The following is a 15,431-nucleotide window of genomic DNA, read 5'->3' as shown; positions in this document are numbered from 1 at the left end:
ATAGGCCTAATGCTGGACAGTGCAGTGTCAAGTCCGTTTGGTGTGACATAAGCACTGGGAGAGCAAAATTGAAAGTAGGAGTGTGTTATAGGCCTGACGAGTATAGTAAAAAACTGTACAGGGAAATAGTGGTCCAGTAAATCAGAATGTGTTATAATGGGGATTTTAATTTCCCATATATTGACTGGAATTTGTGAGTTAGTCACACACACTAGCACGGCTTTTGTGGATTTATTGGATAATTGTTTTCTATAGCAGCATGTTTGGGAAGCAACTAGAGAGAGTAATACTCTTGATATGATCATCAGTAGTGATTCTTCATGCATTAAGAATCTGCAGATAAAGGAACCACTAGGTGGCAGTGATCAGTGTGCTGAAGTGGAATTTACTCAGAGTTAACTACCATCATGGGTAAAGGGAAGGGATTTGGCTTTCGTAAAGGCGACTACGGTGGTATGAGACAGTATTTAAATTCTATATGGTCAAATCAACTGATGATGTTACCAACAGCAAATTCAAAATGGGAAGCATTCAAAGAATTAATCTTGGAAGTTACTAGGCTTTTCATACCACCTGAAAAATATAGTGCATGGTTTGCCTAAATGGATGTTAGATGAACTACTGAGACATATGAAAGAGAAGAAAACTGCATGGGATACATATAAATTAATGACACAGAAGCCTATGATAGATATAAGCTGGTCTGTATTCAAGTCATAAAGGAGGTTAGGCAGGCAAAGGCAGATTAGGAGAAAAAGTGGAGGAGAAATTGTTGAAGATAAACACAAGAAAGGCACCTGGGGTGGATGGAATATATCCAGTTATATTAAAGGAGGCAGCAAAGGAAGTAAGCAAACCCATAGCCATAATTATGAGAGCATCGTTGGACTCAGGGGAGGTACCCATAGACTGGAAATGTGACCCCAATTCAAAGGAGGATCAAAAGCTGACACAAGTAATTATAGACCTGTGAGTTTAACTCCTCTTCCAGGAAAATTAATGGAGGCACTGGTTAAAGAAGCACTGCAGGATCATCTAGAAAAGACTGCTGATGCTATCGAGGCAGTGTTAGGTGGGTCGGAAAACTGCTAGCTTGGGGGGAGACAAAGACCAATAGATTGACAGTAGCCACTGGCAGAGGTGAAAGATTCTTGCACTGCTTCTATTAGAATGAGCAGAAGCCTGAAAAACAAGATGCATGATATTTCAGAGACTGCTGGGAGCCATTGCGGTACAAGTAAACGCATGGGTTGTGTTAGGGTAGCTAAGAAAAGAAACAGGTGCAGGTATACTTGCATGTACACCAATGCTAGGAGTTTAGTAAATAAATTTGAGGTATTGCTCAAAACATCAAAGGCAGATATTATTGGGATATCAGAGACGTGGTGTCACACATATAAGGGATGCAGAACTGGAATTTGGGGAGAACGTCTACAGAAAGGATAGACAGGATAGGAAGGGGGGAGGGGTTATGCTATTAGTTAAGAAACACATAAAAACCAAGAAAGTGAAGCCAGTCGACATCGCTGGACAGTGCAGTGTTGAGTCAGTTTGGTGTGACATAAGCATTGGGAGATCAAAATTGAGAGTAGGAGTGTGCTATAGGCCTAATGACTGATGAGTATAATAAGAAACTGTACAGGGAAATAGAGTGGGCCAGTAAATCAGAGAGTCTTATAATGGGAGATTTTAATTTCCCAGATCTTGACTGGAATTTGGGGGCTGATCACTCACACACTAGCAGGGCTTTTGTGGATTTATTGCATGATTGTTTTCTACATCAGCATGTTCGGGAGGCAACTAGAGGGAGTAATACTCTTGATTTGATTATCAGCAGTGATTCTTCATGCATTAAGATTCTGCAGATAAATGAACCACTAGGTGCCAGTGAACACAGTGTGCTGAAGTGGGATTTACTCAAAGAGGTAACTACCATTAGGGGTAAAGGGAAGGGCTATTGCTTCCGTAAAGGCGACTACGATGGACTGAGACAGTATTTAAATTCTATACAGTGGGACCAACTGATGATGTTACCAACAGCAAATTCAAAATGGGAAGCATTCAAAGAACTTATCTTGGAAGCTACTAGGCTTTACATACCAACTAAGAAATATTGTTCAAGGTTTAGGCCAAAATGGATGTCAGATGAACTAATGAGGCATATTTCAGAGAAGAAAAATGCATGGGATACATACAAATTAACACATGACACAGAAGCCTATGATAGATACAAGTTGATATGCAACCAAGTTACAAAGGAGGTTAGGCAGGCGAAGGCAGATTACGAGAAATCCTTGGCAAGGGATGCAAAGAAAAACAGCAAAGAGTTCTTTACTTATGTAAACTCTAGAAGGAAGGGGATGAATCAGATTGGTCCACTTGATATTGATGGGTCAAGTGTTGATGATCCTGCTCAGGTAGCTAACAAACTAAATGAATATTTTGCATCGACATTCACACATGAGGAGTTATTCAGCGAGGGGAATGCCAGAGGTGTATTCAACTCTAGCAGTAAGCTACACAATCTTGAAATAACTGGGAGTAAAGTGGAAGAGAAACTGTTGAAGATAAACACAAGAAAGGCACCCGGGGTGGATGGGATCTATCCAGTTATATTAAAGGAGGCAGCAAAGGAAGTAAGCAAACCCTTAGCCATAATTATGAGAGCTTACTTGGACTCAGGGGAGGTACCCATAGACTGGAAATGTGCAAATGTGACCCCAATTCACAAAGGAGGATCAAAGGCTGACACAAGTAATTATAGACCTGTGAGCTTAACTTCTGTTCCAGGAAAATTAATGGAGGCACTGGTTAAAGAAGCACTGCAGGATCATTTAGACAAGACTTCAGTTATAGCTCAGACACAGCATGGTTTTGTTAAGGGGAAGTCTTGCCTGACCAACTTGATTGGATACTATGATGCAGTCACAAAATAACTGGATGCAGGGAATAACTTTGATATTATATACTTGGATCTTAGAAAGTTTTTGATACTGTTGCACATGGAAGAATGCTACACAAATTGGAGCAGTGTGACATTGGAGGCAAATTGCTGCTATGGATAAAGGGGTGGTTGAGGGGGAGAAGACAGAGTGGTAATCAATGGACACTGCTCATCGTGGACTGATGTTATTAGTGGAGTCCCTCAGGGCTCAGTCCATTGTTTTCTGTATTTATAAATGATATTGATAATGGTATATCGGGCTTAATGTCCAAGTTTGCAGACGATACAAAGGTTGGCAGGGTTGTCAAGGACACTACTGACACTATGCTGCTGCAACAGGATCTGGAAAGGTTGAGCAGATGGGCTGAGAGGTGGCAAATGAAGTTTAACATTGACAAATGTAAAGTACTACACATGAGAAACAGCAACCTCAGAAGAACGTATCAACTCTGTGGTACTACACTGACAGTGGTAGAGAATGAAAGGGACTTGGGGGTGGTTGTGCAGGCAGATATGAAGTTCTCTGAGCAGTGCAGATGGGCTGCAAGAGTAGCTCATGGAGTATTGTCAATGATATACAGGAATTTTTCCAGCAGGGATAAGGAGGAGATTATTCCATTGTATAAGGCGATGGTCAGGCCACATGTAGAGTACTGTATACAGGTCTGGAGGCCTCATTTCAAGAAGGATGTAGAGCTGCTGGAACGAGTACAGAGAAGGGCAACAAGATTAGTGAATGGAACAAAGGGGTGCTCCTACGAAGAAAGGCTTAAGTTTTGCAAATTACAGTGTCTGGAGACTAGGCACCAGCGAGGTGATCTGATAGAGGTGTATAAAGCCTTGAATGGTTTAAGCATGCTCAATGCTGATGGGATTCTTCCTCTAGCTCAGAAAAATCACCTGAGAGGGCATAAATTCAAATTGAGGAAAGACAGATGTAGGATAGATGTGCGGAAATTTGCCTTTACCAGCGGGTGGTTGGTTGGTGGAACAGACTTCCATCCCTTGTGGTGGAGGTTGATAGCCTAAATAAGTTTAAGGCTCGGCTGGACAGGTATTTTGAACGAACAGAGGGGTGAAGTGGAAGTGGGTTTTTTTTTTTTTTTTTGGCTGATGCTGCATAAGCTTGCTTTCTTGCATCAAATGCCTCTACTAATGCTAATGTGCTGCCATTAAGCATGGTGGATAGTGGGTTGAGGGCTAGACAACCACAGTGGGCTCAGAGCATCTCCCTGAAAGATTCCTCTTATAATGGGGATTGGCCTGGTTATTAATGTTCTCGACGTTAATGGTGGTTCTCGACGTTTGTCACTATCGGATTGACCTTGTAGATCTTCAGGGTCTCTATTATGAGGTACGGAGTCGAAGGCCTTGCGGTAATCGATGTAGGCCGTGTATAGGTTCCGGTGCTTCTTGTAGGCTTGCTCCATAACTGCGGTATCTATGATTAATTGCTCCTCCACTTGCATCCTTTCTGCTCTTTGGCCGTTATGTTCTGACTCTAAGTGGTCTTATATCTTCTTAGTTATGTAGCTGGTCAGGATCTTGTACATCGCTGGGAGCCATGTGATTGGCCTGTATTTCGCAGGATTTCTTCTATCTTCATCTTTAGGCTTCAGATATGTGACTCCTTCAGTGAGAAACTTCGGGATTTTCTCCGGTTGCCTTATCATTCGAGTGAACTGCTCTGTCAGGTGCTTGTGTGTGTGTGGAGGTGAGCTTCTTGCACCTGTAGTTGTGGATGTTATCAATTCCCGGGGTTTGCTAGGTGTGGATGTTCCTGATCGATTGTTTTACTTCTCGATTCTCCCACTCTCACATCTTTTGTATGTCCTTCGTTTTCTTCCGTTCTAATTGTATCCAGGGTGCTCTGCTGTTATGTCTTACTTCACTGCTCCAGAACTCTTCGATCGTGTTCTCGGGTGGTCCATTTCCTCCTTTCTCATCTTCACCCAGTTTCCTGTAGAAGGCTCTTCGGTCCTCATCGAAGATTCGGTTGTTTATTTTACTCTGGGAGCTCTCTTTGTAGTGGTATAGTCTCATGCTGAGTGCGAGGAGATTCTGCTTCAGTGTTTCCAAGTATTCTCCTAATCTCTGATTTCTGGTTTTATGTTTTCTGTCTCTCTTGAGGATGCTCTTCACCTTTCCAATCAATTTCTTACTTCTATTACCCTCTTGGTACTGGGTCAACTGACCTATCTTGACTCTTAATTCTATCTTATGCTGAAGCCTTCTTTCCCAAGCTGGCGGTTCCTTCTGTTTTCGTTTCTTCTGCTGCTGGTCTCACGTTTCTTTTCCAATAATCCTAGTGGCTGCTATGGCAACACACTATTCGGCTGTGTGGATAGTCTCCAGCATTGCAACATTGTTGTCAAGGTAATGTGGCATTATTTGTCGAATGAGGTGGTCTATTACACTCCACAGGATTTCATTTGGCCCTCCGCTTAGGTATCACATGGGTTCTTGTGGGGGCCCATTCCTTCGAATTCTATTAGGGCCTTCCACTCGTCCTCTATTCTGGATAGCATGATTTCATCTCTTTCCACTTCAGCTGCTCTGGGTTGTATTTCTTTTTGCTGTTCCTCCTCTGGTTCCATATTGACCATATTCTTTGTGCTTTGTAGCAGATCGCTCACATCCTGCTTGATTTTTTCCAAGATGGCAGGAGCTATTAGATCCTTCGTGGGCCGACCGGGCTAGCCGAGTGGGTAAAGTACCTGCCCGGCAACCCAAAGGTCGCGGGTTCGATTCCCGCCTCGGGCTTGGATGAAAGTACTGCAAAAAACCTTGGGAGGTGCAATATGGCCACAGAAGCCGATGCGCCAACAACTACCAAATCAAATCAATCCTTCGTGACGATGGTCCTTCTTTGGTCTGATAATCGCTGTTCAGTGACCTGAATATCCGGGGATCGTTCCAACCACTTGGTATGTAGTCGCAATCTGTACATTGTCATATCGATCTGTAGCGTGGTTATTTCATAGTATGCTCGCATGATGTATGTCTTCATTTCAATGCTTCACTTCATGCATTGGCGTTTTCTTCCTTCCTGTGTGGTCACTAGCGCAGGAAACACGTCAGTTCGTGGGGCTGGATGGTCTTTCCCTTCTTTTGTGGTATCCTTACGGGGGACAGGCCACTTGCTCCACTGTCTTGCTCGGGAGACTGTCTCCAACTTATCGAACCGACCCCTCTGCCTAAGGCTTGAACGCGAGTGACTTTATCCTGCGCCACACTCAATGCAGTATGAATAATATTTATCTGCAACATCATCCATCTATGGAGGTGGACTTGCTTAGAGAACTGTGAACTGCTCAGAATTCTCTGAGTATATCTCACTGCACAATTACCCCAGATCTTTTTCATTCTCCACCTCCCTGAGTGTAGAACCACACACTTGGTATGTTTCTCTTGGGTTACCGCTACCCATGTGCAGTACTTTCCATATGTTAATGTTAAACTTTAGTTGCCACTTCTCAGCCCATCTGCCTAACTTTTCTAGATCCTGTTGCCTTAGCATACTCTCTTTACTGTCATTAATAACACTGCCAACCTTTGTATCATCTACCAACTTGGATATTAAGCCTGATATTCCTTCATCCATATCATTGATAAATACACAAAACAACAATGGACCCAGCGCAGAACCCTGGGGAAATCCACAAAAACATTAGTCCATGTAGAGCAGTGTCCATTTATTTTAGCTCTCTGCCGTCTCTCACTCAACCCCGTCCCTTTATCCATTGCTGCAACTTACCCTTAATGCCATACCGCTCCAATTTGTAAAGCAGTCTTCCATGTGCAACAGTATCAAAAGCTTTCCTTAAATCCAAGTATAAGTGAAATCCAAAGAATCTATTACCATGATGCAGTACTGTCAATCAATACATTAAATTTATTAATCATTAATTTTCATTGATAATTAATTAATTGTATTTAAACGGAAATCATTCTGAAGACTAGAGCAGCCAAGCAATTTGCACAAAGAAGACCGAGTGATTAGCTCTGGGCAGAAGCGATGTGGGGAGTTGTTGAAAAGATCACAGCCTAAAAAAAATCAACTTGTGAAATGTTTGCAGCCTTTACAGAACAGGAGACGATCTTGCAAAGAAGAACCTCTTCCTGTGTGCTAGATGTAGATGATGTGAAGAAATTCGGCGCCAATGCAGTATTCTGAGTGGCCTTCATGTGAGTTTTTTGAAGATTAGAATGGAAACCCTCGACTGATTAAAATGAGGGCCCAGCAGACGCTCAGCTGCCCAACTAAATGCAAGGGCTCAGTCTTCTGCATCAGACACAACAGCGGCAAACCTCAAGGCAGAATGCGCTGTTACCACAGGAGCTAATTATTTTTAACCCTGTTAGGAAAATGGGGCAGCATTGGCATCAGAAGACGCATATGATGCAACTTCCACAATGACATGGAAGTTTATTCCTGCAATCAATCATCCTCTGCCTAAAGGCAAATTTCCGAACAATCTATTCAACAACTGTCTTTCCAAATTTGAATTTCTGTATCCTCAGGTGCGTAATCTGAGCAAGTGGAAAAATCCTGTCTAACCTGAGCTTATCCAAACCATTCAATGCGTTATACACTTCAATCACATCACCTCACATATTCCTAGTATACAAACGCTGCAATGTGCAGGACTCGGCCTTTCTTGCTGAGAACAACCCTTTGTTTCCCTCTCCAATCTCTTTGCCCTTCCCTGTACTCGTTTCAGCAACTGTACATCCTTCCTTAAATGAAGCCTACACAACCTGTATGGAGTACTAAGGGCATGACTTGACCTGACCATTGCCTTATACAAAGGGATCACCTTATCACTGATATCAAAATTGCTATATATCATTGAGAAGATCCCCTGAGCTTCTTTTACGGTCAGTCTGCAGTGGTCAGATTAACTTCATACCTGACTGCAGATTTGCCCCGAGATTTTTTTTTATTCTTCGCTACCCTGAGTGTAGTACTGCACAGTGGGTACTACACTCCCTTTATCCATTACGTTACGCTGGGATTACTGCTACCCATATGCAATTCTTTATATTTATCAATATTAAACTTCAGTTATCACTTCACAGCCAATCTGCTTTATATGCACCATATTGCAGTATCACACTGTCCTGCGATTATCACCCTGCTGATCTCCCCTAATAGCATTAGTCTACAAACTGTTGACTAACGCTATTATTACTTGCGCCATTGATCACCACTTTCTGCCTTCGGTCACTGGACCATCCCTTTATTCATTGCAGAAACTTTCAGTTATTACCATACTGGTGAAATATGTACAGCAGTTTCCTTATGCAACAGTATCAAAAATTTTCCTGAAATTCAAGTATATTATACCAAAATTACTTTTGCATCAAGTTCCTTTAAGACCACATCACAATATCCAATCAAATTTATATGGCTAGATTTCACCTTAACAAACCGATTCTGTCTGAACTATAACTGTAGTCTTCTCCAGATGATCCTGAATTGCTTCTTTAACTGTTGCTTACATTTTTTTCCCTGGAACAGAAGTTAAACTAATACGTCTGTAATTATTCATATCACTCTTTGTTCCCCCTTTGTGGACTGGGGAAGCACTGAACATCTCTAGTAGATGGGTCTCTCTCCTGAATCCAAGGATGCTCTCATAATAATGCCTAAGCGTTTGCCAATTTCCCTTGCTACCTCATCTACTATTATTAGATAGCTCCCATCCACACGAGGTGTCTTTCTTATGTTTACCTTTAACAATTTCTCCTCCTCTGCATTACTTGCTAACTTACAGAATCGCATCTAAATTTTAAAAATAAACTAACGAACGTGGAAAAGTTTATTTAATATACTTGTAAATCAAAATTTATTATAAAAATTTTCAAAATTTTCTCCGTTTGCAGAAAGTAAAATTCTGGCACTCTCCTCTCTTCAGTCTGAACGGTTGTTACAACTAGTGAGTACCTATTTACTGTCCAACTTCAAACTCACAGAACCAATTTTCTTCTTCATTTACTCCCTCAACTTTCGTGTTCCGGAAGAACCTTCATGTGTTTTTCCTGAAAATAATAATCATCATCAACAAGAGTACCTTTTATCTTCTTAACTTTCAACCACCCACTGTACTGAGAACTATAGGTTCTCATACCTTCTCTCAGTATTAGAACCTATATAAACCTACTTTACCCACAATTATGTGTGGTCTCTGCCATGACCTGCCCTGCTGTTCATAGCAATGTTTCCCCAACTTTATATAGCCTGGGACTTGTTATTTTTGAATATGATTTTTGTTACCCAAATATATAAATGCATATAAAAAAAAAAAAAAAAATACCTATTCTCTTTTTTTCCAACCTTATAATTTTATCATTCATTGTGTCCCTTAATAATTTCAAATTTTGAAGCATTCAAATAACTAAAAGAAAACTAATATGAACTGATAATGTCGTTTATCATCGGAACAAATTTATGTCAGCGCAAAAGAAAGTTTATCCAAAAATCTGGGGCGCCTCCGTAGCCAGGTGGGAAGGAGCAGCAGTGCGTAGCACACGCTTCTTGATTAGACCGGAGTTCGAGCCCGTCACCACCAAATACGGAGGATGCGGAAAGGTCAAGGGAATGACCACAACATATTCCCGGAGCAATATGGCCTTAGTTGCTAATGCTCCTCAAAACCAAATATCAAACAAATAAAAAAATCTGGTTCCACATTAATTCTATTTCTTTTTGAAGAGAATCAAAGACCAGAAACCAGTTTCAAACTTATATGTCGAATGAATTGGAAATGGCCTCTGTCCCCGTGATTCATTTCTAATTTATACGTATTTCAGTCGTACTGGATTAAAAACAAGGTCTACATGTAAACATTCCCCATCTCTTCCATCATGCAGTATGATTGATGACTTTTGAGGTTATGATGAACATCGTGGTGAGATCTGGTCCTTGAGGTTGTCACAGACATTCTCTGAGATATGCCAGACAAGCTGTACTTGCTACCTGCGAGTCTAAAACGCTGATGGAACTGATATTCGGGTAACACTCAAGTTAAGTGGATCCAATTTCGGAGAAGTCCGGAAGGTCTGTGACAGCCAAATCCTCGGCTTGCACCTTCACGATGATTGGACTGTTAGTAATCCTAGGTATAACCTCCATGCACAAGTACATGGAGGGTGACCATCCAGGTGTGAACCGACATAAGCAGGGGTCCAGGTGTGGCGCCCACACCACATGGAGTAACGCCACCCCTCTATGTTACCAGGCAGTACTAGGTGGTAGATGACTCTCATCAACCGGTGCAATACCACCACTTTGCTTATTGGAGGCTTGAAGTGGTGGAACCCGTGTTTAGTCTCTAGAGCTAAGTTCCGGTCAACCCTTCCCCATTTCTTCCATCATGAAGTATGATTGATGACTTTTGAGGTTATGATTACCATCGTGGTGAGATCCAATATTCCTTACATTTCGAGGGTACAGCTCTAAAACGGTGTTAGCAGGCCGGCCGCTAGTTAGTACACCGGACCGAACCTATTCGTAACTCTCAAGGAGGCTTCCGGATCAGCTAGTGTATAATCGTGCTACCTCTACTCTGCCAGATAGTGACTGGAGGGAGTCCGAGTAGTGTGTATGCGGTGAGCATTGTCGAGGCCACATTATGTCAAGGATCTGGGTATATTCTTACCATGTGTACGCCATATCCAAAAATTTCATTACTTCATACAGCATGTCCAACCCACTTTTCCTTACTATTGAATACACCATGAATTGTCAAACTAATAGAGCAAGCTTATCTGTGAAAAGATCTAAACCTCCCAAGCACTTCCAAATTCATTTCACAAATATACATGGTCTCAATTCTAATCTCAACGATGTCCGTTTTCACTTGCAGTCTGCCAAACCCCATGTACTTTTTTCTGTCAGAATCTCAGTTATCGGTTGATTCAACTACTGCTGATCTCAGATGCCCAAATTATTCGCCGAATGATTCCTTTTGCCTCAAAGGTGGTACTTGTGCATATGTCCGTTCTGATATTCCCTGTCAGAGACTTGACAATTTGGAGTCTCCTCTCTTTGATCTTCTCTGGCTTAAAATCTCTCTAACTCATTGTGTCAAATTCATCCGTTGTCTCTACCGTTCTCCCGACTCCACTAATCACTTGGAGCTCTTTGACTTCCTCTCTTTGCAACTTGACTTTCTCCAGTCCAACTTTCCTAAGAGTGAGGTAATTTTCCTTGGTGATTTTAATGTTCACAACTCCATCTGGCTTCCGTTTTCTAGTCACACCGACCCAGCTGGTCGAGATGCTGAGGCTTTTGCAATTACTAATGACCTTGCACAGATTGTTCATTTACCTACAAGAATAACGGACAATCCAAATGATACAGCCAACACGCTTTATCTCATGGAACCTTTATCTCATGGCTATTCCCAACCTCGTGTTGTTTGGCATTACAAGAATGCAAAATGGGATGACCTGCAAGTCTTCTTTTCCTTGGTCGGATTACTGTTTCAAAACTTCTGATGTCAACGTTTGCTCCGATCGTGTCAGTGAAATTATTCTTGCAGGAATGGAATCCTTTATCCCACACTCCACATTAAAATCTCGTCCTTTATCTAAACCTTGGTTTTCCAATAAATGTGCTAAGGCTGTTCAAGAGAAGAATGTTGCATATCGTAATTGGCTTGTTTCTAATTCTTCAGTTTCATTTTCTGCCTACACCAAAGCTCGGAACAATTGTAAAGCAGTTATTAATCAGTCCAAACTAGATTTTGAACAGGCTAAGAGTAGAAAACTTGCTTCTTGCCCTAATGGTAGCTGAGCATTCTGGTCTCTTGCCAAAGCTATTGGCCGCAACTTTTGTCCATCTCTGCTCCCACCTCTGTCCAAACCAGATGGTTCTGTTGTCACTTCAGCCAAGGATAAAGCTGACCTGCTAGCATCCCATTTTTCTTTGAACTCATGCATTAACGATCTTGGTAAAACACCTCTCACTGTTCCCAACGCACTCCATTCAATGCCTCCTGTGGTCTTCCGTCAAGAGGATTTTGACGAATCTTGATGCTAAGAAAGCTCCACGTCCCGATGATATAAAAACATATACAAAACCTGTGCTCTTGAACTTACTCCTATTCTTTGCCGCCTTTTTTCACTTTCTTATTCCAAAGGTGTTTTTCCTTCTGCTTGGAAATTTGCTCATATCCAGCCAGTTCCTAAAAAGGGTGACAAATCCCTCCCATCCAATTATCGTCCCATTGCAATTACTTCTACTCTTTCTAAAGTAATGGAGAAATCAATTAACCGCAAAATTTTAAACTGCCTAGAAACCTTCCGTCTGATCAATGATTGCCAGTATGGATTCCGTCAGTGTCGATCCACTGGTGATATTCTGCTTATGTTACTCATTTATGGACTAATTCAATGGAAAGGTTCGGTGAAACACAAGTAGTTCCTCTTGACATTTCAAATGTTTTCGATCGTGTTTGGCATAAAGGTCTTCGAAACAAGCTTCCATCTTATGGTTTGCCAACTTTTTTTTGAAATTGGTTATCCAGTTTTCTCTCTTATCGCTCAGTGAAGGTGATGGTAGATGGCTCTCTGTCTTCTAACTTCTCCACTAATGCCGGTGTCCCCCAAGGTTCAGTTCTCTCCCCCACTCTTTTCGTCTTGTGCATTAATGACCTTCTTCCATTGACAGGAAATCCTATCCATAGTTTTGCCGATGATAGCACATTGCATTCCACTTTCCATTTTGAGAAACGTTGTCCTGCTCAATCAGCTTCAACTTCTCGAAAATCTGCTACCAATTCCTTAAATGCTGATCTTCAGGTAATTCTCCAGTGGGGCAAAGACAACTTAGTTGATTTCAACCGTTCTAAAACTCAGTCTTGTCTTATATCTCACAAAAAGGATTCTTCTGCTCCTATGCTTATCTTTAGTGACACTCCGATTTCTAGGCAAAATGATATATCATTTTTGGAGATTACCCTGAGTTCTGTCTCTTGGCACAAGCACATTACAAATATTGCTTCCTCTGCATCTAAAAAACTTGGTTTTCTCTTTTGCTCTTGGCGTTACTTTTCTTCCAAACAGCTGCTCACTCTGTATAAATCGCAAATCCGCCCTGCCATGGAATATTGTTTCCACATCTGGAATGGTGCCCCCAAAACCTCTCTCAGGCTTCTTGATTCCATTCAGAAGAGGGCAGTTAGGTTAATTAATGACTCATCTGTAACAGAGTCTCTGCACTCGCTGTCTCATAGACGTACTGTTTCTGCTGCATGCCTTTTCTACAGATACTTCTATGGGCACTTTTCTTCTGAATTAGCTTCTATAATTCGTTCCTACTCCCTCTTTCAAAACAGTCCGAACACGTGCCGCCACCAGCCAACATCCATTTACTGTTCAACTTCAAACTCACAGAACCAACTTTTCATCTTTCTCGTTTATTCATTGCAATGCCGTTTTCTGGAACAACCTTCCTTCATACGTATTTCCTGAAAATTACAGTCTACAGAAGTTTAAGTCCAATGTCAACAAATATCTTCTTTCGTCTTCTCAACCTCCAATCCAAGTACGGTACTAAGTACTATAGGTTCTAACACCTCTCGTGTTTAGGGTTTACATAAAAAAAAAATATATATATATATATATTTTGGAAAATAGTGGTTTTTCACGTGCGCACTTTTTGCTTTCCGCAAGGCTGTGCTAGCTGCCCATACGTTATACTACTACAAACTGATTGACAAGTCTGTCTCAAACAGGGCTCCCAGTCCTCGTTTTTTCTACCCAGATCTGGGTTTTTTAATTGTCATCTGGGTTGATAGGTTTTTTTCACAAAAATATCTCATTATCTCAGTTTTTTCGGTAATTTTTAATTTTAAGTCAAAATTTATTTTTATTTCTTGTAAATACAATAAAATTTAATACATTTAATAACAGTTTACAATTTTCTTAATTTTATATTCTAACAATACTGATCATAATTTGTAATATCTCAAGTGCTTGTACAAAATGCTACAAATGTAAAAGGATTTCAAAGTTTTCGCAGGGTTCTACACTATGAAATTACGCTTACATGTTCATACATGTAAGCATACATGTTCGTGTTACTAACATGTATGCGCAGCCTATTGAGCAGGCGGAAGGCGGTCTTTACTGTACAGTCTTTCGTGATCGTTCGTGGTATTATTGCATTATTTGGTGTGATTTTTACATTTATGCGTATACTACATACAGTGATATAATAAATTTTTAATTTATTATATCACATGTATGAATATACAGTGATATAATAAATTTAAATTGTAGTGACTATTTCTATTTTATGTTAATGGATTAGTGATTAATTTTTTTTTATAGAACATTTTAAATAAGATAACTGCTAATTAGCCAAACCCACAAATTGCCCACAATGTCTGAAACTTGTTCCCCACAGAGAAAGATGAGTAAACGGAGGTATACTCAAAATTTTAGAAATGAATGGTTAGAAGATCCGGAATTAAAGGATTGGTTGAAAGAAGACAGTAATGAAAAAGATGCGTCTTACTGTATTTGTTGTGAAATGAAATTAAATAATGCCAATAAATCGATGTTACTAGCGCATAAAAATACAGTTAAACATAAAAGAAGTGCAAATATTGCTAAGACAAGTTCAACATTAGACACGTTCTTCACAAAACGTAAACCTACGGAGAATGAAGAAGTAGCAAAGGCAGAGTTAACAATTGCTGCACTCAGTTCTGAGCATAATATTCCATTTGCGCAATGTGATCACCTTATAGCAGCATGTAAGAAAGCATTTCTTGATAGCAATATTGCAAAACAAGTTCAGATGAAGGCGACTAAAGTCTCTTATATCTTATACAAGATGGCATAGCCTATCATGAAAAAATATACATTTCTAACATATGCAGAAACAACAAGTTTTCAATGATAATAGATGAAAGTACAGATTTATCTTTATCACAAGTTCTAGCTGTTGTTGTTAGATATTTTGATATTCAAAAACTTGATGTTGTAGATGTGTTACTTGACACTGTTTGTGTCGAAAATGGTACTTCGGAAAGGCTTTATCAAGCTGTAAAAGATCTTTTAATAGAAAAAAACATTCAAATAAGTAATCTCTTTAGCTTTGGAAGTGATAATTGTGCCACTATGATGGGTACTAAGAGTGGGTTCCAGTCATTGCTAAAAAAGGATGTACCATCAGTATTTATAATGGGATGTGTTTGCCATTCTTTTGCACTATGTGCTAGTCATTCAGTCAAGGTACTACCATCATATCTAGAAATATTTATAAAAGATATCTCTTGTTATTTTTCCCGTAGTAGTAAAAGATTAAACGAGTTCAAAATGATTCAAGATGTTGTAGATACTGCTAAGCATAAAATCCCCAAATTAGCACAAACACGTTGGTTATCCCGTGGCAATGTAATAAAAATTATTATTGAGCAGTGGGATGTGTTAGTTCTTTATTTTCAGTCTCAATCAAAAATTGACAAAA

The sequence above is a fragment of the Mastigoproctus giganteus genome, chromosome 4, assembly GCF_048544385.1.
Source record: "Mastigoproctus giganteus isolate SK-2022 chromosome 4, ASM4854438v1, whole genome shotgun sequence".
Classification (NCBI taxonomy): Eukaryota; Metazoa; Arthropoda; class Arachnida; order Uropygi; family Thelyphonidae; genus Mastigoproctus; species Mastigoproctus giganteus.
This window is presented reverse-complemented; position numbering follows the sequence as displayed.